The following is a 12206-nucleotide window of genomic DNA, read 5'->3' as shown; positions in this document are numbered from 1 at the left end:
AAGAGCAGGTGTGAAAGGACAACCCTCTACTGGACTCGGGTCTGTGCTGTCGCTTCACGCCAGTTGCTTCCCTGGCAGCCAGGTAGAGCTGTGAGTGACAGCGCACTTGGCATGTTGTCCTGGGACAGTGGGACAGTCACCATGGGTCCCTGTAGACAGGGCCTTCCATTTGCCATAGTTAGAAACTGGCCTCTTTCCCCCCGCTCCCTGGCTTCATTTCTTTTTCTTTAGTTTGCCTGAGCCCTTCTTCCAGCAGCTGGGAATGTCAGTTTATGGTAGGAAGTTCTCTTGGCATGAAACTCGAAGTAATTTATAAACCTCAGATCCTAACAGTTTTATAAATAAAATATGCTCAGCAGATGAAAAAACCATTTGTAATCTTAAAACTTGCTACAGTTTTACAACTGGAGAAGTATCTATTTGGTAATATCTTTTTTTTGCTGCTTTCTTCCCATCTACCTGCTCATTCTCTGGCTTTTTAAAAAAATAGCTATAATTAGAGAAATTTAATGGGAAATTCTATATGTCATACAACTAAAAATTGCTACCATTTTTTGATGTTCAGCACTGTCTTAAACTCTTTCAAACCTCAAAGAATCCAGGGCTACCATTTGCCTTATTGGAACCAGTGCATGTAAATATTCTTTGAAATGAGTCCAGCAAGTGTTAATTTTTCTACTTTAAGATGAGGTTCTTCCCCTTAACACTCCTTTACCAGTCACTTTTATCCCGAGGTGACAATAGCATTGGGAGATTCAGAAACCAGATGATAAACAGTGTAGCTTCTGAATTTTGATGTAGAAATATTTTCTTCTTTAAAAGTGGACAGGTGTGCCTGCCTAGCTCAGTTTGGTAGACCATGAAACTCTTGATCTGGGGGTTCTAAGTTTGAGCCCCATGTTGGGTGTAGAGATTACTAAAAAATAAACCTTAAAAAATAGGTCTGCCTGGGTGTCTCAGTTGGTTAAGTGTCTGCCTTCAGCTCAGTTCATGATCCTGGAGTCCCAGGATCAAACCCCACATCCGTCTCTCCCTGCTCTGCAGGGAATCTCTATGCTTCTCCCTCTGCCCTTCACCCAACTTGTGCTCACTCTAGCTCGCTCGCTCTCTCTCTCTCAAATAAAATTTTAAGAAAATCTTAAAAAGGAGTAAGATAAAATATGAAGTAGACAATAAAGAGGTCTACCCTTTATCCTATTTCTCTTATTTCCCTTACCTGCCCCCCCCCTCGCTTTTTTAAAAGATTTTATTTATTTGACACTGAGAGACCACAAGCAGGGAGAGCAGCAGGCAAGGCAGAAGGAGAAGCAGACTCCCTGCTGAGCAAGGAGACCTGTAAGGGGCTCCATCCCAGGACCCCGGGATCATGACCAGAGCTGAAGGTAGACAATTAACTGACTGAGCCACCAGGAGCCCCCCCCCCTTACTTCTTACTTTAACCTAAGATGTTGAAGCAGGTTATCTCAGCTATGAGCAAATTGAAATTGTTAGTTTTTAAACTGATTAGCAGTGATGGCAATTTGTTTAAGTTTAGACAGAAATATAATTGTCATACAGACGTTGCCTATTACTCTGTAAATAGTGGACACTCAACATGATTAGGACTTTTTAGTATTTAGTTCATTCATTCATTCAACGTACACCAGGTAACATTATTCCCCCATTCTAAAGATAGGTTAATCACACATTCTCTACTCATCAAGGATTCTAGAGTGGGGAGATAAACACACAAACAGATAATTTACTCTAGTGAGAGAAGTTCTTTAATACGAGCTACAACTTTTTAGAGCAAAGGTGAGTAAAGTATTCTAGGGCACAGACTGTGTAAAGGCATAGTGAAGTACAAGTGCATGGAATGTTTGAGAAGTAGCAAACATTTTGGAGTGGCTGGGATATAAGTCAAGTAGGGAAGCAGGGAGATCTGTGAAATAGTTTGAGATGAAATTGAGAGGAGGAATATAAGCTCTTGACAGGTCTGGGAGCCCATGTGTTGCCTCCATAAGTGGAGGATCTTCAACTTTATGGTGGAAGAGATGGTTGGGGGAGCGGGTGGGTTTGCCTTTTGTAGTTGGATGATTCTCTTTTCTTTTTCATGGAGATCACCGGAGAGTCCGTATGATGCTAAAAGAACAAAGGGTTAGAATTTCCAGGTCCTACTTCTTGGAGGACTTTTCATCTATAAACATTTTAGTGCTTTACGGTGTCAAATGACAGAAAATACATTTTAGTAAGGAGTTTGATGTCCTTTATTTAAAGGAAAACAGTCCATGGATTGGGGAAGTACAGTGCCTAAGAAGCGGAGGTACACTCTGCCCGAGGGATTTGGGGCTAGAGCACGTTTTCTAGAGCATTACAAGTGGCACTGCATAGTAGCATGACTAGGAGGGTGGAGACCTCCTTACAAGGCTAGCGGTAGGTTCTGTTCTCTAAAGCTGAGTTGGAGGGATGTGATTGATATATGTTGGGTTTCCTTGGCAGTGAGGCGTTTCCCAGAGGTGCAGACTAAGATTTTTAGACTTCAGAGTCAGGCCTCCATTTTGTGGGTCCCCAGTCTGTGATTTAGCTTTATAAGTAGTCACTCACATAAGTTAGATGGCTCGCTTCAGTTGTTGTTGTTGTTGTTTTTTATGATTTTATTTATTTGGGAGAGAGAGAATGAGAGAGCGCACAAGAGGTGGAGGGTCAGAGGGAGAAGCAGACTCCCTGCTGAGCAGGGAGCCTGATGCCGGACTTGACCCCAGGACCCTGACATCATGACCTGAGCCAAAGGCAGTCACCTAACCAACTAAGCCACCAGGGCACCCCTCACTTCAGTTTTTGATACTGTTTACTTCCCTGTCTTTGAAACTTAATTAGGGAGAATTGCAGTTTCCTTGAGTTTAACATGTACTAAAAAATGTATCTGAAATTCAGTAGAATATGGCTTTGAAATGTTACTGCATATAATTATGTGCATAAAAACACAAACATCATTTCCTCCCAGGTAAGAAACTTAGATTGCAACTTCATACCCTTCGGGTTCTATTAGTAAAGAATGTTTTCAGTCATTGTAATCAGTAGAATCATCGACTGTCGTTGTAATGATAATTTATTAGAAATTGTTTCATGGAGACAATAACAGGGAACAGTTGGTCAATTTGGAAAGTAGCTTAGTTGCCTTGGTAACGGATAGGAAAGATGCAGAGAAACCAGTTGTGGAACGTATCAAAACCAAGGCCCTGAACAGGTTGAGTACTAGCTCAAGGCACAGGCAAAAACCAAAACATCTGCCAGTGCATCTGCTGGGGTCAGAGACCTGCCAATTGTGCCAACATGCCTGGAGCCTACACATGGTGTTATATGGCCTGATGAACGAGCCTCAGAAGCCACCAGCTGACCAGACACATGGGAATCTCTGTACTTTGCTTAGACTCGGAATGGAATGTAAAAGTTTTTAACCCAAAGAACCTCCCAAAATGGAACGTCTCTAGATGAGTTTAATGATGGGAACGGTAAGGTCAAATGATAAAGTCCATATAAAAGGAATCCATTCATCCTTCCACTGAGAGAACTTAACGTGTATGCAACTGCTGGGCCACCCCCATTGCTTTCTAGTAGCTCTCAGGAAAGGCACATAAGTAAAAGATTATGGTGTAGTTGCCAAATCCTAAGATGGAGTAGAGCAAGTATGATATAAAAACATCAGGGAGTCAGTTTGGGGGTGAAGGTCTGGGAGATTTCACAGAGGTGACATCGAAGTGAGTTCTGTAAGAATAGGAGTAGAACCTAGCGGAAAGGAATTCCAGTGGCAGCTGAGTCTAGAATTGAAAGCTTCTGATTCCTAAGCACATTTATTTTTGCCTGACATACTCAGCCTTTTTAAGGCTTCATGTAAGTTCCTCATCCACCAACTTAATAGAATATCACCGTGGCTGGGGAGGTTTGAGTTCTTGCTACAGCTGTGCCCTGTGGGTGAACGTGAACTCAGGAGTGAAACTATGTCTATAATTCTGAACTGGATCAGAGCACTGACAGAGCCATCCTCAGATTTTACTAATTCTTCTTTACTAGGCTTCCCATCTTTGTGATCCAGGTAGCATTCACCTCGTTCGAGAATCATAAAACCCATTCATTCTTATTCTTTGTCATTTCTTCTTTGGTATGCATTGGTATAAGCCACTCTGTCCCCTTCCCCATCTTTGGCTCTCTCCTTGTTCTTACTGAAGCAGGACCCGCCTGCCTGTTTAGAAGCCCCATGAAGGGAAGCTCACGGTGTTGAGGCACTATACAAAAACATAACATAAAATTAAGTTCTCTTGAGTATATATACCACATCTTCTTGATCCATTCATCTGTTGATGGACATCTAGGTTCTTTCCATAGTTTGGCTATTGTGGACATTGCTGCTATAAACATTCGGGTGCATGTGTCCCTTTGGATCACTACATTTGTATCTTTAGGGTAATGGAATACTATGCAGCCATCAAAAGAAATGAAATCTTGCCATTTGCAACAACATGGATGGAACTAGAGCGTATCATGCTTAGCGAAATAAGTCAAGCAGAGAAAGACAACTATCATATGATCTCCCTGATATGAGGAAGTGGTGATGCAACATGGAGGCTTAAGTGGGTAGAAGAATAAATGAAACAAGATGGGATTGGGAGGGAGACAAACCATAAGTGACTCTTAATCTCACAAAACAAACTGAGGGTTGCCGGGGGGAGGGGGTTTGGGAGAAGGGGGTGGGATTATGGACATTGGGGAGGGTATGTGATTTGGTGAGTGCTGTGAAGTGTGTAAACCTGGTGATTCACAGACCTGTACCCCTGGGGATAAAAATATATGTTTATAAAAAATACAAAATTAAAAAAACAAACAAATAAATAAATAAATAAATAAAAATAAAAGAATAAAAAATAAAATGTAAAAAAAAAAAAAAAAATTAAGTTCTCTTGAGAATGGAAACTCAGAACCCAAGATTGCTAAGGAAGAAGTTACTCACATCTTCCTCATTCTTTGCAGAATTAAAGCAAGACCATGATGAAGGTATAGACACCAAAACTAAATGCAGTGCTGCTTTTTCTCCTTTATTTCAGGCTTGCTTTGCCCACAAAACACATACGTGTATACACAAGGATATTAATTTGGAAGTTTTTGAATTGATCACAGAAAAGTAAATTACGAGTATTGTAAATTAAAGCTTGTAGTACTTGTCTTAACTGAACAAAAAAGAAGCAATGAAAAGGGGATACATCCAGTGTGACCAAGGTGAAGTTCTGCCTAGCAGTGTCGAAGACTGGTGGTCCAAAACCAGGCATCTTCCATGTGGCTTTTCCATTAATTCACCATGTGATCTCAGACAAACCACTGTTGTTTCCTTCTCGAGCTCCTGTTCGCTCTTCTGTAAAACGAGCAGGTGAAGTTAGGGGAGTTGGAGCATTCTGATTCTGTCCTGAAGCACATGGTTCATTGTCCTTGCACTACTGTTTTTATGAAATGATCCTTATCCATTTAAGAAACAAAACAAAGGAGCAAACAGAAGAAAAAGAGAGACAAACCAAGAAACAAGACTCTTAACTACAGAGAGCAAGCGGCCAGAAGGGAGGGCAGGGGGGGGAAGCAGGTGACTGGCATTAAGGAGGGCACTTGTGATGAACATCGGGCAATTCAAACAAAACCTTAAAAAATAATAATAAAAATGTAAAGATAGAATAAAATGATCCTTGTCCTCAGAGATTGGGAAAATAGAATATTATTTTCTTTAGGCAGTTCGTACGAATTTGAGAACTAACAAGCTTTTCTTTTTCTCCTATCTGTTAATTATTGAAATTGGGGATTTGTATGGCGTTTCTTGGTGGTGGTGGTTTATTTTTGCCTGCCTTTGTCAGAGGGGACCTCATGCAGTAGTTCTCCAGTGTAAGGGTTTACACTTGATCATTTCACATCAAACTCCCGGCTGGAAGTGGTAAAACTACTTTGTACCTCAATACATTTTCTTAGTGTTTTGTTGTGTTTTTGTTTTATTTGTTTTTTAAACTAGCATCAGTGGGCACATGCTCTGTGTTAAATGTTTTTTATGTTCCATTACTTCACCCCTGCACAAGGGTTGGGTTCTGTGGGCATCTCCATACCATACCTTATGTTCTCCTGTTGTACTCAGACCCTGTGGTGACACCAGGCTTGTTTTGTGTAGGCTGGAGCATCTAGCTGACGTGGTGTCTTGGGCACTCCCTGTACTCTGGGCTTCCTGTCTGGGCTTATACCACTTGGGCACTGATATTGCCCCTTCACCTCTCTGACTCTCGAGCCTTATAAACTCTGAGGCCTCTGCTTGGTGCCAATAGCCAGATGCCACATCTTTGTCTTCTTTCAGGCTGCCACATTTCTGATAAGCAGTAAGAGCTACGGTCCAGAATATGTGCTCCCTTGTGACCGGCCAGCTTCATTCTCCAGGTTCCTGCTCCTGGTCTTTGGCTGACTTGCAGTTTGCTATTTATAGATAGAGTCACTGAGACAAGATATGTGGGATTTGACAGTACCAGGGACTGGCAACTCTCGTTATTGCCTGAGCTATGTTTGTTTGTTCTGTTTGTTGTTGGTACCAGTGGGAGGGTTTGGAGTATCTGCCTAGAATTAAAAATCACTGTACTCTAAGGAACAAGTGTCCATGCTTGTTCTTCATCCGGGTTCTCTCTGCCCCTCCAGAATATGGCAGCCAACTCAGACTGCTGAGTTGCCTTGTCAGACATGCTGCTACGGCCCCCATCATGCCTCTTCCAACAGGCAGCTCCCTTGCATGGGGAGGGGTGGGGTCTTCTGAACATACTGGCCACAGGAGCCCCAAGTTAAATCCCTCTGAGTGGGACATAGCAACAGACCTGTGATTCCTTGATGCATATTTCAGCCTTCTCATGAGATGTAAGAGTGTTAAAATGGAGAGACCAGAAGCCACCTTTAAGATTCCCCGCATTTTATGGATGAAGAAACTGAAGCTAGGAACAGTTAAGTGCAGTGCTCAGAATCCTAACTGTTAGTGGCACAGAGAGATTTTAAAACCTGATCTTCTGGGGCGCCTGGGTGGCTCAGTGGGTTAAGCCGCTGCCTTCGGCTCAGGTCATGATCTCAGGGTCCTGGGATAGAGTCCCGCATCGGGCTCTCTGCTCAGCAGGGAGCCTGCTTCCTCCTCTCTCTCTCTCTCTCTGCCTACTTGTAATCTCTCTCTGTCAAATAAATAAATAAAATCTTTTTAAAAAAAAAAAACCTGATCTTCTGACTCCAGGTTAATATTTTTCTCCCACAAACCAAAGATAGAAGATGTCAGTGAATTGAGACTGCGCATGCGTGTTAGGGGCAGGGAGTGACTAGTTTCTGAGTGGATGGGGCTGTTGAGGCATACCTATTGTCTAAGGTATTTTCTAAAATTTGCCTCTGGCTTGTTTGGACAGCATTGCAACAACAGCCTCCCGCCAGACTTTCTTAACTTTTATCATATATGTACTTAATTATATATATCATATGTGTATATATATATAAGAAAGCTAGGATTCAGCTGTGTTTCATTACCAAGCTTTTCTGTACCTGAGGCTCTCATCTTTCTTTTTCCCTGGTTACTTAGTAGAATCATAATCCTTCGGCATCCCCTTCATTTCATTATGCATCTTCACTTTCCCTTTCCTTGGTGGGAGCTTTGCGGTAGAGTAAGATGACCTTGGTTCCTTGTCAGTGAACCTTTGTTCACTGGCTTTCACGTGTTTTGCTACTAAACTGCTTAAGGTCAAGAAGAACGAGAGGCTCAGTTTATGTTCAGGGCAGAGGTTAAATGGAAATGCACTTTTTTTTTTTTTTTTTTTTTTGGTGTGGGGGGAGGATTTCAGCACCACCACTCCTGATCATGAACATAGCCCAGTGTTAGGTACCGTAGAAGGCATATACAGTTGGTTCCTGCACTGTAGGTGGGGACTCGAGAGAAGCTGTGTGAGCGGTATGAGTAGTAGAGAATGGGTGCTTGGAGAAAGGGGTTCCAGTTAAGGAAACTTTCCTGGACTGTGCTTTGGTTATCTTGTCACATTTTATAGGTCAAAGAGAACAATCTTTTTGTTGTTGTTGTTTTGTTTTTTTGTTTTAAAGATTTTATTTATTTATTTGACAGATAGATTGCAAGTAGGCAGAGAGGTAGGCAGAGAGAGAGAGAGGAAGGGAAGCAGGCTCCCTGCAGAGCAGAGAGCCCGATGTGGGGCTCGATCCCAGGACCCCAGGATCATGACCTGAGCTGAAGGCAGAGGCTTTAACCCACTGAGCCACCCAGGTGCCCCTAAAGAGAAAAATCTTAACTTGCCCCCCCCCTTTTTTTCTAAAAGCGCTATTGTAAAATGATAATCAGATCAGTGCAGTTGATGGCAGATGGCTTTAAAACAGTCCAGCCTGACTTTTCTTTGTCTTGGAACAAGGCATCTCATGTATTTTTGATAGAATATTTCATAGTATCCTATGTTAGCCCATGATGGTGGCTTACAGGGGAAGCAACAAAAATCAGCTATGTTCAAGGTAGAATATGGCCTGTCCTTTAAGTGTAACTTTCTTTTTCAAGCATTTTCTTTTATGGATTCTTTAGTCCGGAATGTACAGTTTATAAACTCAAAGAAAGGCCAGCACAGCAAAGGACCGTGCTAGATTAAATTGGGACCCTGGACCCTGTCACAGATTGCCAGAGTCCCTGTGCTGTAGAGGTCAGAGGAAAATCCACTGGCCCTGTGTTTTCACATAGCAACTGAGCAGTCAGCTAGCTGGAAAAAGCAGGGCTGGTGTAGGAGGGAGGGACCCTGCTTTTCCAAGGAACTGGGGGGAGCAGGGTCAGGAGTCAAAGTGCAAGGAGTTGGGGGGTATGTTGTCACATAAGTGTCTTTTACTGGGATATACATCTCCAAAGCCCTGATTGTTGAAATCCGGGAAGGAGCCCTTTATTAAACTCTGTCACAGTGCAGAGCTACAGATGAAGCTCTCCCTGGGCTTTGGGGACTCCACTTGTCAATTTTCAAGTGAATTTGATAAGTTGCTATGACAGCAAACCCACCTGTGCTCTGAGAAATGAACACCTCCAATTTTGATACTACATTAAAGTCTTTTTTAAGTGAAATTCTGAGCCATTTTCTGAAATCATTGTTCTCGAGGTTATGACTGGGGACTGGCAAATGAGTCTTGCCTATTTTTAAAACGATTTTTTGAGTGGGTGAATGGGAAAGTGTGGGCATAGTGTCAGATAAGTGAACGTGTGGGCATGCATGTATCTGTATCAGTGAAAGCCGGAGTAATTACTACCCTCAGTACCCAGATTGGCACCATACCGTGTTGTAAATTGCAGATCTAAACAGAGTGCTAGCTAACAGGAAATTACACTTTCAGTTTGGCTGTGGCATTTGATTGTGCAGAAAGTAGCAGGTTCTTTCCTTTCTCTTTCTTTCTCGTTCTTTCTTTCACACTAGTAAATACATTTAGCACCCAGCTGCTGGAGGAGAGGGAAGCATTGGGGGAAAGATAGGTTTTGTCATGAATACTGGGGACTTGGTGTGATGTCACTGCCAGCTCTGTGTGATCGTAGGTGGTGTTAGAGCTCCAGGAGCGAGGGGGGAGAGCAGTCGAAGAGACGATGTCGCTCTCAGACAAGCAGCCTGCCTCTCGCACTGCCGCTTACGGCCAGCTCTGTAAGGGCAAGCCTGCAGAGTGCCAAATGGACCCCCCAAAAGAAATCAGCCAAGCTGGATTTGAATGGCAGAGGACAGAGGGCAAACTGAATGAAATCGGACTGAATGTCAGCATGGACGGGCAGCTGAAAGACGGGCTTGTGAAAAATGCCAGCTTCCTGGAGCAGAATAAGCTCTGCTTCTTTGAGGGGAAGCTAGACAAAGAGCTCAGCATTGAAGTGCCGGACAAGGAGTATCAGGCAGCCTCGGGTCACCTTGAGAGCAGGTATGTGATTTCAGAAACCTGCCATTCCTCGGAGGGGAACTCGGTCCACCAGAAGACAGCTGAGTTCCATGTGGGACCCGGAGAGGGTCCAGACAAGAACAAAGCCTATACAGTTCAGGGGATGGTGGCAGGGAAGAATGGGCCAGAGACCAAGAGCCAGCCAGATGTGGGTTTCCCTGGGGCTGCTGACATCCCCACCCAGTATGTTAAAGAGCAAGAAACCAGTGTTTGGAACCCCAACTTCCATGCAGTGGCTCAGGGCTCGAGGGATGCAACTCTAGGAAAGAATGGCATCACTACCGGCTGCCGGGCGACAGGGGTGGCGAAGGATAAGTCTGGGCCACCTGAATGTGAATCCTCCCCATCTGTGGCTATAGCATGCCCAGCCCCCACAGCTGAGCCTTCGGCCACTGCCATTCCACCGATCACTATGGTAGAGTTCCCCCAGGAGTGTGTAAATGTCAGCTCTCATGACCGAGACCATGAGAAGGAGCTGGAGCGATTGAGTTCTCCTGAGGAGGGGTCTTTGCTCGACCAAGTACCCCAGCAGAAGAAAGCAATGCGCCGGGCCCTGTCAGAATGTTCTCACCTCTCGGTTCCCCCAGCTGTCAACCTTGGAGAGAAGTATCCTGAACTCCCTGGCCGAGAAGAGCTTTCTTCTGGCCTGCCGCCTCTTACCAGTAGCCTCGTGCCAAGTCCTGCGCCCAGGAGAGTGGGGGCTCCTGCCGTCAGGCGCTCCATGACGGTGGCTGATGAACAGACAGCTAGCTACGGACTGATCCCCGGGGAACTGCCCATCCCGTCTCCTGAAGAGATGCCTCTTTTCATCTGTGAGGAGCCTGTGGCCAGGAAGAGAGAAGAACTGACCCCCTTTTGCAACAGCAGCAGCGGCAGCTCTGGGAAGAAGGAACTGGGCCCCGCTGGGTTGTGTCTGCATGGAACGCTGGAGCAGATTCCTGAAGTAAGCAGCAAGGAGAAAGGACCAGAAGATGTTAGCGAAACAAGAACAGATTTGTGCCCCCAGGTCTGCCAAGGAGGTGAGAAACAGCCAGGACAGACGGCTCTGGCGGAGAAGAAAGAAATCGAGGTCACTGCAACCCAGAGCACTCCATCGTTCCTGTGTGAGGAGACCCCACGTGATGGTATGTTTCTAAATTTTGCCTCCATGGGGAGCAAGCAGACAGCAAGGAAGAAACCAAAGTGACAGATTACCGGCAGGAGCGCTAGGCAGCTTGTTACCGCTGGAGTCTGTGTGCTGGGGAGGCTGAATTCCTCCCGTTGGAAGGTTGTAGGGAGTGAGGCGAGAAAGTGAACGAAGTAAATCTAGCTAAATTAGCCGGAGTGTCGGCTGGCGTGACGGATCGTGGGGCTGGGGGAGGTGGCCGACGGGGCCGGAGGGTGGTGGACAGAAGAAATAGAACCCCTTGCTCGACCTCCGTGTCACCCTGCCCACCCCATCCCCCATCCTCCCACCCCTCAGCTCCCTGTTGGTTTGAACCAGATGATTCCTGAGCCCTAAATCATCCAGTCACAACTGATTGATTTCCTTGCTTGAAAATCTGCCACTGTGTGGATTCACAATGGGCGTATCAGCTCTAGCCTCCTCTCATTAAGTAGCAGAGCCTGGGTGCGAGCTTTCTTTTCCATTTCACTTGTGAGAACATTTTACTTTTGTTCAAGTGGAAAAAGAGCCTTTTAAAGCTGGCTATTTAATATTCTTTTCCAGTTCTTCATGTGCCCCAATCTTGCTTCTGGTCTTCTCTTTCTGTATGTGTGTGGGGAGAATTTTGGGGGAGAAGGGAAAGGAGAGAGAACTAACGGTCCCAGTCTTTGTGGCTGCCTTCTGGGTCTTTCCCTGGCTCTGCTCTTCCCCGTCCACCACCTCCCCCGCCCCCCCCAGCTTATTGTTGGTGGTCTACAAAAGCTTGTTTTCCTCTGAGTCTAGTTTGAGCACAAAGGGCTGTGATTCACAAGCTGCTTAATGGGGATTTAAACCCCGTGTGTTGTCTGTCAAAAATAGCCTCTTTGCCTAATATTTATTTCTCTTAGTACATTTTCATGAAGTTTTTTACTCATTTTTCTCTTAAAATTAGAAGTGGTGTTTTCTAGGGGAAGGGGAAGTGGAAAAGATTTTTTTTTTTTTTTTTTTGTAATGGAGATGGGCAAAGAAGCTGCGTATCTCCTCTGTGACTTACGACTCCGAGATGACAAGAACTCAGGTACTCTGTGCTGTTGCTTACTTCTAGCTGGGGTGGAACTGC

General features: G+C 44.7%; 1 protein-coding gene and 1 long non-coding RNA gene across 11 annotated transcripts in view; one reads left to right on the top strand and one right to left on the bottom strand.

The window, feature by feature from the left end:
- Positions 1-12206, top strand: part of MAP4 (microtubule associated protein 4) — a 197325-nt gene that overhangs the window by 154946 nt on the left and 30173 nt on the right. The window lies entirely within an intron of this gene.
- On the bottom strand, positions 5049-10626 carry LOC132011274 (uncharacterized). The gene is made up of 2 exons (XR_009402350.1): positions 10535-10626; positions 5049-5383 (listed from the first exon to the last, which is right to left on the bottom strand). It is a non-coding gene; the product is annotated as an uncharacterized LOC132011274 (long non-coding RNA).

The sequence above is a fragment of the Mustela nigripes genome, chromosome 2, assembly GCF_022355385.1.
Source record: "Mustela nigripes isolate SB6536 chromosome 2, MUSNIG.SB6536, whole genome shotgun sequence".
In the NCBI taxonomy this organism is placed as follows: domain Eukaryota; kingdom Metazoa; phylum Chordata; class Mammalia; order Carnivora; family Mustelidae; genus Mustela; species Mustela nigripes.
Note: the sequence above shows the minus strand (reverse complement) of the source record. Positions and strands in the feature narration are given on the sequence as shown.